General features: G+C 36.2%; 1 protein-coding gene across 22 annotated transcripts in view; it reads left to right on the top strand.

The window, feature by feature from the left end:
- Window positions 1–18,233, top strand: part of CADPS2 (calcium dependent secretion activator 2) — a 294,051-nt gene that overhangs the window by 154,302 nt on the left and 121,516 nt on the right. The window lies entirely within an intron of this gene.

The following is an 18,233-nucleotide window of genomic DNA, read 5'->3' as shown; positions in this document are numbered from 1 at the left end:
AGTACAGTCTCATTTAGATACTGGTTTTGAATGTTACAATTTATGGGACTTTGCTAAATATTTAGGAGAAAAATGTTTTTCCATTAAAATAGGATTAATCATATACCTGAATGGAGTGATATTTGCCACATAGTCTCCCCTTTCTTTCTCTGTCTGTTGTATGGTCTTTCTCTTGAAAAAATAATATGTATGAATGCCAGTTTAAGGATGTTTTTCTGTCTAACACTGAAACTATGTGGAATAGATTATTCATAAAGACAGCTCCTTTAATCGACTGCCACCGCTATTCCTCAGCCCAGCTGCAAGAACAGGTAGTGTTGCTAAAGCAAGTCTGTATCTTTTTTATAAAGCAATCGCAAAGAACCAATATACTGTCCATGCTATTTAGATTTCTTTTTGGTCTCCTCCTGTTTGTGTTCTGCTCATTGTATACAGGCAGTAATTGCCAAAGTTTCCTATATATGATACTTTCTTTAAAAAAACTACCAAACTGACTGAAGTTTTGTCAAAGTGTTAATTAGTTGGGCTCAGATTTCCCATGTATCAATCTTGTCCTTCATTTTGGTTTTGTGAAACTTAGACACTTATGATTAGGACTGTAACAATGAGACTTGCTAGATGGAGACCTGTGACTGGTGACCAGGAGTTACGAGGAAAGAGAGGGAAACTAGTCATAGAGTCAGGGGGGAACTGGAGCTACTGTGCTTGGAGACTGGAACTGAGATGAGAAAACTTCAAAGCAGGGCAGCAAATGCATAAGGGAAATGGGATAATGTAGCAGGAGAGAGCAGGAAGACTCAGCTGACATGAATAAGCTGGAGTAGAGAGGAGCTGGAGAGGAGAGAACAGTGTTTGTACTAAAGCATGATAAAGCATAAAGCTCTCCTGTGAGTCCCACCTCCTGGCCCATTCGTTTGCACTCACCAAACACCAGTGAAGGGGTTTGGTGATGGTGGCACATCTTTATCTAGATCCAGCCCACTAGCATGGATTCAGTTTCCTGCTGCTGAAAGGTTTTCAGCCCGTTGGCAGTAGTGCAGGATGCAGGGAGGCACGGTGCTACCTGCCCTCTTCAGCAGGCTTGTCAAAAGGCAGCATGGAGGCAGGCTGACTTAAACCACATCAGCAAGGAATGATGTGCAGCATTTTCATCTGCACATGACCTGGTTCAATTGCAAACTTCACCCTACACACATCAGGGGTGTTGTGCTGCCATGCCCCTATCCTAAGCAATGACTAGGAGAAGTTCCCATTTTTGATCAGGTCACTGATAATGTTGGGGTCATGCTCTCTGCACCCCCAATTAGAGTGTAACATGCAACTGGATCCAGCAACAAGGAGAAGGCTCCAACACTTCCTCTCATCATGCTCCTCTATTTCCCCAGAGGCTGTCTTGGCAAGAAGATGTTCTTCTGGGGTCTTCAGAGGGTCTTCTAGCCCCCCCAATTCAGTTAACCTTGCTGGTTTATATCAGTAGTCTTGTCTGACCATTAAAGAACCCCATCAAATATTGTTGTCAGTAATTTAATTTAATCGTTATCCATTTCATCTGCTGCTGATGGTTACTTCCTCAGATTGATTTTGAATACTAATCTCCTGGCACAGTTGTTTACTTCTGCATTTTATTTCAGGATCACTACTGTCACTATTCTCCAGGCAGATATTGTAGTTCTTCCCACCAAAAATGCTCTAGGTCAGTCATCATTTCCACTTCCTTATAGCTATTAGCTGTAATGATTATTACCTGCATACTTGTTAAGAAAAGTTAGGGCACGAAGGGATGTATGGACTTGTCCCCCATTAATATATGTGAAATGAAATAAAAACTTAATAATTCCTTCAATAACTGTTGAAGAGATTGATGAAGTATTGTAGAAAACACTGGAGTTGCAGTGAAGAGGAAGGAAGAGGGTATTTGTTTGGAGGGAAAAGAAGACCTGCTAGTAGAATTCTTAGTATATACAGTCAGGAACTATTAATATTACAAAGAGCCATCATCCAGGCACTCTCTGCAGCCTTCTCTTGACTTCCTGGGTGAGTATAAGTATTAAGTGGTCATTTGCTGGTTTTTTTCAAGAGCGATTCCCACTTGCTTTAATACACATATTAAAGCTGCTCTGGTTCTGAACTGATAGTGTGTTATCAGGGAAATCTGCATTTGTGAAGAGACTGGATATATGTGATGGATGATGGACCTTATCATCAGAAAGGCAAAGGAATATTTTGCAGTTAAAATAGTTGAGGGTTGCTTGGAAGAAACTGGCTTTTATCCCCATTTGTTCTGCACAGAAGTTTCCTATAAGAGACTGAAATGTTTCCACCTACAGTAACTGATGTTACTTGTTTCCTGTGTCCAGTTTGATAAACTGGAATCTGATTTTATAGAGGTGGTCAACACTCAGCTGTTAGCTGAAGTCAGTGGAAATGGGACTTTAAATACTCATTGTGCTGTACAAGTCCAGCTATCCTAAAAATTAATCTCTGAAGCCTAAAATTTTTAGTATTTCAATTGTCCTGTTATCAAGGGACAGTAGTACCACCTCCCAGGATCATACACATATGAAGATAAATCTTTGGAAGCATCTGGTAGAAAAGGTTCCCACACTCCGGAGGAGCTGGGGGAGTGGAAGCATCGTCACTTCACTCAGCCAAAGGCTTGTGCTCTGCTGGGCAGGGTTATAACAGTGCCAGGCTCTGCAATTCCCTGGAAAACCTGTACAATGTGGAAATGCAAATATCAAGTCTCTCTGTAAAGCAGTGTTTGCATAAAACATAATGAAGGAGGCCATAGGACAAAATAAAGTGCTGAACAGGTCAAAGGCAGCTGCTGCTATCCTGAATAGTGAAAACAACTGGGAGGTTTTTGTCTATGTTATTTATGTTTTATTTGATTTTATTTGATTTTATTTGATTGTTAGAATGTGGTCATATATTTAAGTACCGTGTCATAGAGTACACAAAAGAAAGGGATATATAAGGATGACAGAATGTGATCATCCTTTCTCCTGGAATTTCATCATGTCAGCAAGTTGAATTTTACAAGCTTTATAACAGAGTTCTAGTGTAGTTAGTGTGTTCAACCCAGCTAAGTTCTAATTCTTCATTGTATTTTTCAGAAGCTTTATCCTTAACCAAAGTTTGAACTAGACAACGTAATGTTTTCTGTGTGTCAGTCTGAGTTAACAAACTAATGTACAAGATTCTTATGTCTCTTAGGAAAAGAAGGCAATCTGTTAGTATTACGTAATTATTTTCAGTTGAGAGTCTCAAAAGTGCTTCCGAGTTGAATTCCAATTTTATCCCACAGCCAATTGCAGAGGGATGGGTTTTAGTAGATTAATACTCTATCTAATTACAATAAGACACAGTTTTTTTAGATATGGGAACTGTGCCCAAATATTTCAGGTTCTGCAGGGTTGGGAAAATCCACAGGCCCAGTCAAATGGTGGATTTTCAATTTTATCTCTTCAGAAAAGTTTTTCCTTTTTAAGACTGACTTTACTTACTGACACAGAGGATATGCTGGAAGACTTCAAAACTTGTCTTGCATTTATGCTTCAAGAATACTGAATTCTACAAATTTTACTGCCGTGTACTTCAGTCACAAATAGTATTCTGGACTGCATCACCTTCAGATCATGTTCTCTCTGATTTCCACAGTCATAACCAAAAATTATATTTTAAATTAGATTATAAACTTGGGATTTTTAATTACGAATTTTAACCTTTCTAAGAGCAAGAAATAAAAGTCTTTATGACTCAACACTACTGTGAATCTCAATTGCAGTTCATTTGTACTTCTCCAACAAAGAGGTTTATGTTTATGTTGACACATTCATACAGTTAATCTAGTGTTACTCCACAAATATGATTTCAAAAAAACACTTGCTCAAGGAAACAATTCATGTTTTTTCAATGTATTCTGTTACATGCTTTAAAAAAATTGAACACTATTATACATCTTACAGTAAACATAATCCTATTACTTATTTTACATTTTTATTTTTATTCTTACATGAAAGGCTCTCAAAGTAGTAATTGATCTGAAAAGGTATATAAATATCCTTTTGTATCTGAATCCTGTCAGTATATTACAAGGCAAAGCATACACAGCTAGTCTGAGTAGTGACAAGGTAAATATTGCTCATTAAGGGGGATTTATAGAACAGTTCCAATTATTGACAATTCATGATATTTTAGATTCCTTTCTCATAATTTGTATTGCATTTGTCTTCTCATAGAATGCGGTAACCTTTCCCTTATCTAAAATGAAGAGCACATATGAGATATTTTTTAAATCTCCTTTATTTAGTAAAGCAAATATCCATACAAAAGGAGATTTTTTAGCATTTCTAATATTTTTTTCTGTTGCAATCTTGAATCTAAAACAAACCATCAAAGGAAAGGAGTAAAATTTGAGCTAAAAACTTCCTCTATAAAATACTAAAAACCTGTTTCTTTCTGTTGAAAGGTCTATTTGTTAGAATAGCAGCATTAGGGAGGTACTGTTTGCTTCAGGAAAGCTCAATTGGATCTCCTTAATTCCTAATTATTTTAGGGTTGAAAACTCCAGCAGGACCAGTTAATTGACTCAAGATAGGTGGGTTACTCTAAATCCCTTCTCTAATGCATGGGGGTTTTTTGATGTGCCTTTGCACATCTGTGTGCATTTAAATCATGCATTATTTTAAAAAGTAGATTGTGTGCCTGTTTAGTTGTATCTTAGCATAGCCTAGTGGTTACTAAAGGGTATTATTCTATTGCTTCCAATCTAGAAATAAAAAAAGGAATACTGGGATTTTTTTTTAAAGCTTGCTTTTAAAGGATTAGTAATGCTCAGTGGTCTTACAAAAAAAAGAAAAAAAAAAGGAAAATAAATAATAAAATAAAATTAAATTCTTGCAAATTGAACAGCCTGAACAGGACAATATTACAAAGTGGTATTATTTGGGTTTGACTTCCAAAGTGAAACATTTCAGCCTAGCTCTTGTCCTGAACTTTTTCCAAGATTTGAAGGGCAAAATTCATTCTTTTATGTTCTGTTCTGCTTTCTGCTATGACACGTTTCATATGTAAATAATGTATCTTTAATTTCTTAAACTTTTGCATTTGGAATAAACATTCTGCAAGCACTTAGAATTTTCTCTCTGTCTCTCATCTATAAAGAAAGTATTTTGGTGACTTCTTTAAATTTGTGGTCTCCATAATAGTAAGGAATCTGTGTGAAATCATATTGCTCTCAAAACTTGATGGTTTTGGGTTTTGCTTTGTTTTTGTTTTTGGGGTTTTTTTTATGGTTGTATTTTTTGAGAATATAAGATCACCATTAATTTGCTAACTCCTAAGTTTTTTCTCTTTTGCACTTGCAATTGGCTGAAGTGCTCTTAGGACAGTATTTATGAACAGTAAATATAGCTACTGGTTCCTGAATGTGACAGAAGAATCACATTTCTCCTCCTTCTGCTGTAGTTTCAGAACTAAAGGATATCTGTGAGACAAATGCTCTGGTTAGCAGTCTTCTAAGATGCCGAATTAGAAGATAAGTAATTTTTTCCTCTCATTTTTATGATATTTGTCACCTATCCTTAGAGAGAAAGATGAGTATAATCTGGTTTGCAGCTGAGTGAAATGAAACACGGGAATAAACAGAGATCACCCAAGGTCATGGGCAATTTGGTGACAAAGCTGAGGGTAGCACTGGGGTCTGCTGGCTTCTCAGTGGTAGGGCTGCCGTGCGTGCCTGTTGCCTGGATAAACTGCAGTCACTGCTGCTACTGAGCTCACAGCTCAGCTGAGAAGAGCCACGGGGGCACTGAAGTCAGCCAGAAGGAGGCTGGTGCCAGCTCTTACAGGCTGTTTGTTCATGGTCACCTGGCAAAGAAGAGCAGGACAAGAAACAGAATTACCTTTACAATTTGAAGATGTGTAATCTGGGTTTGATCTGAAGATGAGATCTGCTCCCACAATCATGATTTCAGAAAAATATGCAAGGTGAATACATTGCAATTACTCTATTGTAATTATGGGTTACTTATGCAGATAATGTAAGATGTCAGGAATACAATCACACTTCTCTTAGCAAGTACTGCAAGCTCCCTGTCACAGATAAGCCTTTGTAATTTGAAATGTGTCAGTCCTTAGTCTCTGAGCCAAAACACACAAATATGTCAGAATAACTCTAAAAAATCTGTTTTACCAACAGTAAAAAGATGAAATAGAAAGAAATTTTTGGCTCATTTAAACTTCAAGTTTAATTTTTCTTAAATGAATAGGTGTAGAATTGCTTCAAAGTGAAGGAAAGTGTTAGAAACCTACAATAATACCTAAGATGTTTGCAACATCTTAGAAAATTCTTACTAATGCTTGTTATTATATGTTAATACGAAGCATAGACTTCTTCAATTAGTACTGCTTTCTATGAGATAAAACTTGGTATATTATTTTTCAACAGTTACTGAAAATCTGTTTCTCCTTAATGTTTTCCTCTTTCAAAAGCAAGAGCTGATTATCTTAGAGATTCCTGTTGGTCTTTCGTTTCTTATAAACATAGCATGATCCAAATGTTAAAATACTCAAATGCTTACCTAACTACAGCATTTCTTTATCTACATATGTAAACTCCTCTGGATCCCTTTATAGTATTTGATTTGTCTTTCCAAGCTCGTGTGCTGCCTATCTGGTTGTAACCATAAAGTCAGCATAGTAGCACCATCTAGCTTTCTGTTTGCTGCTATTGCATTTCTTCTTGGAAAAGGGTAGCAGAGCAATGACTTCAGCTACTGCCTCGAAGAGCAAAGTTCTCCCTGTCCCTTGGCAGAATGCTTATTTTTTGGTTTGTGAATGTCAAGACCAAGAAGCATAGGAGAAGTCAGATGGAAGAAACTGTTGAGTTTGTTTGAATTTTGCAAGCTTTATATAGCATCAGATAATTTGGAATTCTTTTCTGATCATTTAATCATATGGCCTCACTATAGCAGCCAAAAAATTTAGGTGTTTAGGCTTTGTAAGAGTTCTCTGATTTTTCTCAAAGCAACTGCTATGTAGGGTGGGATACCTTGACACGTTGGTTTATCTAAGTGGTTGGCCTAAGACACTGGCTATTGAAAAACAGGAAAGGTACACTGGAGGTAGTAAGGTAAACTTCTCTCTATATATATTGCGCTCAGAAATATAGGTTATCTCCTAAATTAAAATAAATGCCCTGTGACCAGATGCAAAGCTTTGAAAAGGTGAACTACCAGAACAAGAGGTGTGCTTCAGGCATGTCATCTTTTTCTTCTGCCTATTTCACAGTTTCTGAAATCTAAATTCAGGTAAAAGATAAACTGCATAGCTGCCCAAGTGAAAGTGCCCTGGTCTCCTTTTATTTTAAATGAAACTCAGACTAATTTGATAGATAGTAAGACATTTTTGCTACAAGTAACAACACAATTAGGAGAAATAACTTCATTTCTACTGGTATTTCTTGGGTTTCCTACTATACTGATCTTTATATAGTAGTTTCTATTTATATAGTTATGAAGATGAATAAATTCATCCTTATTCAAATCTTACAAAATTCAATAAATATTTTATATTAAATAAACATCACTTATATTAATTCCTGTGAGAATTTTATGTCTACACTGGTGACTTTTTAGGATTTGTGTTGTCCTCTAACACATACAGCTTGTTCTGTTTGGCAGCAGACGTGCTCCATTTGTATTTTTAATACCTCTGGTTTTGTTCAAAAAAATTTCTTATCCTAAGAACAGTAGTTAATATCTTTGTCATTTCTTCTACAATTACTCCTAATTAGTCTCAAATACATTTAGAAGGTAAATCTTTCTAAAAATGCCTGAGAGATTGCCCACTGCCAGCATCAGGCCTTCCAGTTTCTTTGAGATGACCAGCAATCCATATACAAATGAGAGATTTTTCGACTAGCTTTGTGCCATTTGAAACTCCTCTGTGAAAAGATAATCCTCAGCCAGTCTTCTTCATGTTTGGGAAAGGGATGCCTACCTCAAAGTGAAGATTTGTTCTTGATTCACTAACCAAATAACAAAAATACTCCTGATTCCTGTCTGTCACAGTCATTGCCTTGTGAAATCTTGCTACAACATGTTGAAACACTGTGGGATGCAGCAGTCTGCTGTAAGATGATCCTATCACAGGAATTGTGTGTATTCATCTCAGCTGCGTCTAAGTAAAACTTAGTCACTCCCTCTCACTATGATTTTATGTTGTGCACAGTTTTTTTTGTCTCTCCATTTGTTACCGGCAAATGGGATGCAACAATGTTTGCTTGGTCTAGCTGGCCTCTGTAGTGCCCAAGGTAGCCAAAGAACCTCATTCTCATCTACCCACACAGAGGAACTCTTTTCCAAAGAGTACCTTTTAAACTAATGAGGATGTCTGGAATACAGAAAATGAACAAAAGCATATATCTCTGAAGGGAATTCTCTCATAAAGAAACTTATTTACGAAGCAAAAGTGAGTTGGAGATTGCTTTTACTGTAATTGAAGAGGTCATGGGGCTTGGTAGCAGAGAGAGGGAGACATAGTATTTGGCCAAAACCCAACACAAAACCAAAAAATTGACACTGTGATGCCAGCACCTGCACTACAGAACTGTTGGGGTCACTCACATGTTCACAACACTTTTGAATTAGAGTTGGGTCATGTTCAGACTCAATGCATGGACAATGTGACCTTGTATTTGCTTGCCATATACCTTTGAGACACTGGGCAAAAGATTTCATTGTAATTTCTGACAGGAAGGTGTAAAGAAGTACCAGAGTTTCAGGTGAGTTTATTTGACTTCAAAGACAAAAGAGGTGTGAACTACAAAGTTTCGTTTCCCAATCCATGTTCAGTCTAGACCTAGCATGACAATCTCAGGTTTGATCAAGACAAGCACGGTAGCGGTAGGTGGTTCTGTAGTGCTGAAGCAAACTGTATTAAGGCCAGGTCTTTACCACTCACGGAAGATATGTTTTGTGGCTGATGAAATAGGCTTTGTTTGAATTGCAGACAGTGGACTGTTGAAGAAAAAAAGGGGGGTTGGTAAAAAAATGTGATCAGCACCTGAAGTATACAGCACAGCAAATACCACTCAGGAATTACCATTCAGGAATGCCTGCTCCTTACTTTACATCAGGGTGTGCCAAAGTGTCATCTAACATCCAGCACCACAAATCTGTATGTGTAGATCATATTTTCTCTACTCAGTGAAAAATCCTGAAGAAGAATATGTCACAAACTGCTATAAAAAGTATCCTGGCTGCAAACTTCAGAATACTTCATTAAATGTAGTCATTGCTAAACACCTTGTACTGGAAAGGGCTGGTATGACTGGTCTGTAAGTTAACTACTGCATGAAGTTAACATGATTCCTTTGAAGCCATAAGAGCTTTTCAATAAAATTTACGAAGAGGATAATATCTTTCTTTTCAAGAGTAAGTCCCAGACAGTTTCTGACTCTGAAGATCCAAGACCCTGGGCCCCTGAAGACAAGCGTGTGAGAATCCCTTTTTGCAAAATAAAACTCATAAATCCCAGCACAGAGTAAACCCAAGTACTTCAAAGACTTCTGACATGTGGAATGAGACTACTGAGAAAGTAAAGGAAAACTAAAAAACTAGAACAGTGGATTTATTTTCTGCAGAAATATTGGTCAAATTTTGGCCCATCATGAAAAAGCAAATTTAAATTGGATTCAAAAGCAGTGGTGTATATTTTTTGTTTATTTTGTCTGGAGTCAAAAATGCCATTCATGTAGCTGTAGCTATCTTATCTTGCTAAATTCTGACAAACCTGTCCTCATTTGTACATTCATAAAGGAACATGTATATATTAAGGTCAAAATTTCCTATATACGTTATAAGCTGCACGTTTAGTGATGCATGAAGGTGTTACTATTATTATACCAAGGTGTCTCATGTAAGTATTTTCGGTTATGCTACTTTGTGCTTAATGCTGGTATTTCATTGTGCTAAATGAATGTTAGCATCTTGCCATGGAGAAAAGTGCTAATGTGATAACTGTTTTCATTTAAATGATTTTACTATTACACATTTTTGCAAAATCAATTTACTATAATCAGTTACTTTTTAAAAATGAAATTGAACTTCATGAAAAATGACACATTAAAATTACATTAATGATTGATTGGATAATGATAATGGGTTAATGCAAAATTACTATGGAAGGAAGAAGCCAAAGTGTTTATCCTGCTGCTAGATCCTTAGAGAACAGATTATAGCTATGAGCCTGATTTTCAGTGCTTCACACAGTAATTACTTCTGAGAGGCACAGGGAATCTTTGAAGACCTTAATGATATGTCACTGCCACTTTAATTGCTAAAAGAAGCCAAGAGAATCCTAATTGCTAAGAGAAGCATTACTAATTAAGGTGTCATTCTTCATTTATTCCATAGTAATTAATCTGAAATATTTGTAAAAGCTGAGATATAAATTTAGATCCAAACTCACTTAGCTTAATCACAACAGATTTCATATGAAAAATATCTATGGATTAGGTAAGGTTGATAGTAAAACTTACGATACTTCTTTTCTTATGAAAAATTTTGGTTTGCTTTTGCTCACAACTTTTTTAAAAAATGAAGTAAAGGAATTGAGAATAGATTTAAGAATCTGTTCTTATTAATATGTAATTTATATTTAAATTGTGATTGTAGTCTCGCATTAAAAAATCATTACAACTGTTTATATAGGGTGTTTCTTTTTTCATATTTCATCTTAAAGCTCCATGCTTCTGAAATGTTAAGATGGGCTTTCTTCAGCTCTGTGATGGGCAGAGTGATGCAGGTTCAGTTGTATATGTATTGTCTTTAGATCGTAACTGTAGCAACACTTGTTCAATATCCTCTTGCCTTCACTAGGATGGAATATGCGTAATTGATTAGGTATAGAAACTCCCCGTAATCAGTACTGCATGTGTGCCAAATTCTTCTTTGGTTTGTCTTTGCTAAAGTCCTTATTCAACCTTACAAAATAAGCAGTTGGAATGAGTGGTCATGCCTGGTACCTGTCCATTTCCTGCCTACTGGCTTTTGTACCTTGTTCTCTTCTCAGCCTTTAATGCAGTTACTCACAGTCTCACTGTCCTAAACTCTTCTTTTGGCATGGATTATCCCTTACGGTTTACCTTAATGGTGCCTTGCATTCATATGTAAATGCCAATTCTTTTTATTCTTGTCTCTGTAATATCTCAGAACCTATGACCAAACATCTCAGTGACCCATAGAACAGCTAGGTAGACTTTTCTAGTCTGTACTATCAATTAACTTAACTTTTAAGCTCTTTAAATTCTTAATTTTAAAGCTCTTCCCATCTCAACTTACTGGTCTTTGTGTGCATGTGCGAGGAAAAAAAATAAGTGAAAAACCTCTGCACATTAGAGAAGAGGCCATAAAGATGGTGTTGAGCTGTGCTGCAGCATCACTTAGAACTTGTCCTCATATTTTATGTGACTGACTCCTAATTCATATCTTCTCCACTTGGGCAAATTCGAATGCAGCATCACTGCTGAGAGAGCCTGGTCGACTGAGTACCTTCTAGCAACAGCCACTTGTTGAAACAGTGGGGTGAGATTCAGTCCTGTACTAAAAGGGCTAATTGCATGTGATAATCCTACCGTGCAGAGAGAAGAATTAAAGAACGAATGGTTCAAAGAGCAGTAAATTGGACTTTTCTGAGGCACCTATGAAGGATTTTTAGCTGCTGATGGCCACCAAAATTGTTACTCAATAGAAAGAGATGGTAATCTGGAAGACCTGAACTCTGTTTGGCATTTGTCTCCTTGACTACAACGGGAGCCAAGTGTGACGTGTGCCCAAACAGATCTGTACAGAGACTGAGTGATTGCTGAGGATCTGGTAATCACCTCATATGCATTTCTGGGGATTTAGTTTAGTCTCTGTCATGTCTTGTCCTAGACTTACAGCACCCTAGTGGCTGGAATATGTGAGGTACACCAGCTGAGCACCACAGCTGATTTTATTTAATTCAAGAGGAGCCTTTTTCACCTGCTCTGAATCAATTTTGCAGTGTGAACCAAGTGCTGCAACTTTGGGGCAATGAAGGGATTTTCTTCAAAAGCATGCTCCTTACTCAGACTGATTTACCAATGTAGATAAATCATTTTTTCTTTAGGTACTTGATTTAAGTACCTGAGAGTGGTTGGGCCAAACTGGGCAACATCTTCTACTGATGCCCATGTCAAGGGTTCCATTAAGGCTTCAATCCTGAAAGTACATGAAATACATGGTATAGTGTGAAATCTTGCATTTGTGCTTGTAAATATTTGCTTTATTGGATTTTTGAAAAATACAAAGAATGCAATCTAAACAGTCTTTCCTGGTTTTGGATATGCTCAAATCAGAACTTTGGAAAGTTACTAATGTGCAAAAAAATTTTTTTTTCTGTATTTTCATTAAAAAGAGCAAACCTGGTGGTAACTTAGAAGGTGAAATGATGCAGTAATATTTTACTGAAAATAGACTTTAAGTTCTTTAAATTTTAGGGGAGGAATTGAGAAAATACTTTGATCTGTAGCTGGGGTTCTTTTCTAAAACACCAAGTAATACCTTTTAAGTTTCATTTGCATGTGTTTTTTCTTCCAAGTAAGTAGACTAGATGGGCTATGTGGGTCAGTGCTATGTGGGTTGAAGGTAGTATTAAAAAATTAAATGTTGTCATGCTGTAGCAAAACATATGCCTTATTGGGGTCTTGCAGGGAAGATCATGATCTGAGTAATTTCATGGACGTGAGGTGAAATACAGGCAGGACATTTTTTTTGACTATGCATCATTTGTCTTACTTAAATGAAAGCATGAAGTAGGCTGCTTTTTTTAATGCCATAAATGATGAAGAAATTTATCCTATCAGAGGTGTTCTAAAATTTGCAGTGATAAGTTCAGAGTATCAGGAACTTCAGAGTAACTCTACAGCGTAGTTGAGGAGACTCTGGTTTGACTGGAAAGTTCAGGTTGGCTTCTCCTGAAATTTCTGTATGCTATCTTTACACAGTTCCCATAGCTTTGGAAAAGTGTAATTCACAGCAAAATCTGACTTTTAGTTTTGCTTGAATTTGCTGCTCTGTAAATGCACCCAAAATATGCTGACAGTATCATTAGAATGAAATTGCGTGCAAGTATTCCTGCTTCTTAGCCTATTCCAGAATTATATATGGTAGACTCTATGTGTTATTTTGTATTATATTTTTATTTATTTCAGATTAAAATGTTTTAACTTTTGCCATCCAAATTTCTTTTGAAAGTTGTCCAGAAACTTCCCTTACATGCATGAGTCTGTAGTAATGAAGATGTAATTGATTATGAGATTCATAAGATTATGCTGTACATAGTCACCTAAGCAATATTCTTATTTTCCCAGTCTGCAGAACCAAACATCATTTCAATAATTGTTTTAGATTTGGTTTGTATTGCTTTATTCCATTACAAATAAGCATAGCACCCATATAATGCAGGTGAAAGATGCAGTTTATTTATTAGCCTTTCTCGTCAGGTGATCTGAGTTGTTTCTTGATACCATACACTAATCTGTGACATCAAATTTAAGAGAGTTCTTTTCACCTGATGTACGTTGACACTGCATATGGTCTGGCCTGGCCTGGCATTATTTCAATACCAAGAGTGCCAGTCCTATTAACTGCAAGGATGGGGGCGTGCCACCTACCTCTTATGTCCTTCTGTCTCTTGTGCTGTCCATCTGTTACTTGTAGGAAGGTAAAATTCTCCTAATTTTTGTCTTTTGGAATATAAACCTTTACAAAATCAAAGGTACTTGTGGCAGCAAAATTTTTTCAGAAACTAAAAGTATGTAACCAATCTAGTCCACCCCCTGTGTCAGAATGCTGCCTCAGAAACTGTAGGGTCAGTTGTGCTATCGTAGGTCTGAGGGTGGATTTCAATTCATAATACACTATTCTTTATGGGCAAAAACAATTCTAACACAATACTGAATGTAAAGACAGAGGTAACTCTTTATAAATTCAATTAAGTGGTTTGTTGGTTTTGTTTTTTCTCCACAGTAGTATAATTTCAATTATTAAAATATTGCATTTAATTTTGACATAATAGCAGAGCCCCATGGTCCTGCACTACTCCCGTTTTATTCAAACAGTATGTTTGTCATAGTCGGCTCTCTTTAAATAGTCCATGTCCTGCTAAATGTCAACACAATTGTGTTGGCAGATCAATACTGTTTTGTCGGGGGCCTTGAGTACGTCTCATCCCCAAATAGGCATCACCGTGGTAGCCTGGCAGTTTCTGCAATGTCATCAGTGTGGTGATGCTTTCATACAGAGTTCTGCACTATTAGCTCATTCTGTCTTTTTATTTAAATAAAAACTGTAAAGAAGAGCTCATCCCACACTACAAATGGTCTTTTTTGTGTGCTTACCATCACAAACCTGTTTTAATTTAATCCCATTTTAAATTAACTTTGTGCCTGTTCAGCAATGTAGCTCAAAGCCTCATCTAACCCGGCCTTGAACATTTCCAGGGATGGGGCATCCACAACTTCTCTGGGAAACCTTTTTCAGTGTCTCACCACCCCCACAGGAAAGAATTTCTTCTTAACATCTAATCTAAACCTACCCTCCTTTAGCTTAAAGCCATTCCCCCTTGTCCCATCACTACGTACCGTTGCAAAAAGTCTCTCTCCAGTTTTCTTGTAGGTTCGCTTTAGGTTCTGGAAAGTTGCTCTAAGGTCTCCTCAAAGCCTTCTCCTCTTCTGGCTGAACAACCCCAGCTCTCTCAGCTTTTCTTCATAGGAGAGGTCCTCCATACCTCTGAGCATCTTTGTGACCCTCCTCTGGACTCACTCCATCAGGTCCTTGTTCTTATGTTGGCAGCCCTGGGGCTGGACGCAGTGCTCTGGGTTGGGTCTCAAGAAAAGTTATGTTAATTCCTGCACATGTGTGTTAAATCCTGTGGTTTGTCTTTGGAGCAGCAGACAGCAAAGACCTCTAAGATTGCCTCTCAAGATGCTGTTTGTATGGAGTAATCTGCAGACAGATTGGCGTGGGAAGTGTTCTGGTAGGGGTAGGTTTGAGATCCACAGCTAAGTCTCCATCGGGGTCAGACCAGCTTCCCTTTTTTTACCACATGGAGAGCTTCTCTGATAGTGTTAGAAGATTGCCAGCCCAAAACTGCTGTCTGCTTTTCTTCATAGTTTTTTCCAGAGATGAAAATCTATATGGTTGCGATCAGAGAAGTGTACCTAATCCTAAATACACAACTAGTTTCCTTGCTCAGTAAATCAGTGGCTTAGAAGTTACTGTTTTTATCATGGGTTACTACCTTTGTGATTTTAACTGCCAATTTAAATTTTGAGATCATTTTAAGTTCAAAGTCTTAAGTAGAAGGCACCATGTCATAGACCAAGGAAAAGTAAGAAACTTGGTTCAGTTTTTAGTAGTGCTGGTGTGAAAAAGTGTGCCTAAAAATGTACTCCCCTCACAGCTGGACAGGTCACAGCAATTCTCTTTTCTAAAACTGAATGTTTGTAGCTCTCTAACCTTTTTCATCTGGTTTAAAGTCTTAGTTTCAAAGGGCAAGGTAAGATCTGAAGCAAAGGTCTAAAGATTTAAGAGTATGGAATGATTCCTTTTAGATTAAGGGCAATAGGCTGGGCATGAGACGTCATTTTACAGATCTTTTAGTCAAGCCCTTTAGAAACACATTCTGAGTAATGAAAACATCCAAATGAAATTGGAGTTATTCAAGCAACACATCTGGGACAGTTATAAAATGTGACAAATATTGCCAGAAGCTGAGAATACTTGCTAGGCTAAGATCTCTACAAATGGTACAGATGTTACAATTGGGTTTTTTTCATTCACTACTGATGAAAATTGAAAAAGCTTCAGAGGAGGGAAACCAACAACTGTAAATGCAGCTTTACCATTGTTTTGTATATTGAGAAGCAATGGATCCATTTTCTAGAAGAAAATAACTGGGACCCTTAGATTAGAATTGGATTATTAAGTTAATAAAATAATCATGTAATGTAAAATTTTATTGTCATTACAGAATGTCGGTGTTCAACCTAATGTTACATTCATTTTTAATTGAGCTGTGTATAGTCTCCTTAATAGAAGGCTTCATTTTTTTCCTTGCACACTCAATATATTTTAATTGAACACCTGATTCTTGCCATCAGCACATTAACATCTGGACACTATGTTTTGTGCATATAGATACACTGATTAAAACTCAGCAGAAAATGACAGATAATGGGAAAATAAAAAGACAACACTATAGAACACTTTCAGCCATATTTTTTATTATATATTGAGAAGCCTTTAATTATCTTATTTCATTTAATTAGTCCCACTACTTAGGTCATTTGTTTTTTATTGAAATGGCATGTCAGCAACTTCACTAATTGGCACTAAATGGCATATGACTAAACTAAATGTCTTGTGTAGTTTGGTCCAAAAGAATTTCTTATATTTTTTCACATTCCTGAGACTTTTTATTTATTTCACAGTCTTTTCAACAATATAAAAAATATTTTGACTGAGTGGCTTGATTTAAAATTTAACATTTCACTTTTCATTTTTGTTTCTGAGTTAAAGACAAAGAAGTTTCTAAAGAAAAAGTGTTTACTTCCTAACATATTTTAGCATCAGAAAATAACACTACATTTTTTAGCTTTTAAAAATTTTAGTCTTTCTTTAGAGAGAAAAGTATTTAAAACATTTTTTTTCATTAAGACTTTAAGTACAGTATGTCAGCACTTACAGATTTCTGGAAGTCTGAAGAAAACCAACAGTGCTGTGCCACTCCAGCAGTTGTACTTTAGGGATGTAGGGATCTGTTTTGCACTGTTCTGTTTTAAACCAGTGATTTGACAAATCTGACAACTCTTGAGTATAGATGAGCTCAAGTTATACAAACTTTTTAGTGCGTAATATTAATTTCCAGTTGATTATTAACACACCATCTAACGACAGAGACTTAATGTAAATGTAATTGATAAACAAATAATTTTTTTCTGCATGAGATAATTTCTTTGAATAATTGGTTATAGAGCTCCCCCTAATTTTAGGTTCTTCAGTTCCAAACCATCTTTTATATTTTTCATTAAAGATGTAACATATTTTTTACTCAATAATTTCTCAAGATGTGTGTGGTATCTCTGTACCAGGCAAAAACGATTGCAGTTTAACTAATTAACATCATTTGGTTTACCAAATACTGATACTTCTGCAAATTATTTCTATGCTTTTTGAGTTGTTGGATAATCTTTATAATATATGCGTTCAACTGTGTTCGCACTTCAACAGATGAAATAACTCATCATTTTGCGATGAATGTTCCCTCCTAATTTGAGAATAAATGTATTTATTAATATGTATGACTCTGTGCTCCCACAGATTCATGATTTGTGGAACAATAAGAAATTCTACTAATTTAAAATAGTCTTTTAAAAACTATTTGAAATATCAGTTTCACAGTCCTTGCCCTGAAGTTTAATTTAACCACTTTTTGTGATTACACAGTGGCATTTTCTATCCTCCTCAGTCTGTAACAAGCAGGTAACAGGGATCGATTTGAACCAGATTTTCTTCGTCTGGGCCATGGCATTATACATGTCCTGACATCCACAGGAGGGCAGCATGGTCAAATTAAGGGAGAAGATGGGAGTATGATTATAATGCAGATAAATTAATCTCACTTTTGATTGTTTATATTGTCTTGTGAAAGTGTTTATAATTGAAAAAGTGCATGTTTTCCTGGCCAATACAGGTAAAGGAACTGCATGTTGATTTTAGAAGTTTCAAAGTGTAGCTTCTTAGTACCTACAAATACGAAGTTTTTCTCTGTATATACACAATCTATTTTGGAAGAAGGCTTTAAAATATTTAGGGTGGGAGTTATTAAAGCCTAGTTGAAAATTTAGCTCTGCAAATTCCAATAAATTCTGTTACAGTATTGTGGTAAATCAAATATTTGGAGAGTGGAGGTGGCTATTCTGATATGTTTACAGGACACAGGAACTGCTCTCTTCTCTAATGCTTGACTGAGTTATAGCAGGAAATTATTCCTTTTATATATGTGTGTCTAAATATATATATATATAAATATATGCACACATATAAAGTTCTGTTTGGGGAAAGACATCTAAAAATCTCAATCTCAGATTTGAACAATAATTAATGAGTAATAATAAAAATATTAATTATATATTTTTT

Source organism: Corvus hawaiiensis, chromosome 4 (genome assembly GCF_020740725.1).
Source record: "Corvus hawaiiensis isolate bCorHaw1 chromosome 4, bCorHaw1.pri.cur, whole genome shotgun sequence".
NCBI classification, from domain to species: Eukaryota; Metazoa; Chordata; class Aves; order Passeriformes; family Corvidae; genus Corvus; species Corvus hawaiiensis.
Note: the sequence above shows the minus strand (reverse complement) of the source record. Positions and strands in the feature narration are given on the sequence as shown.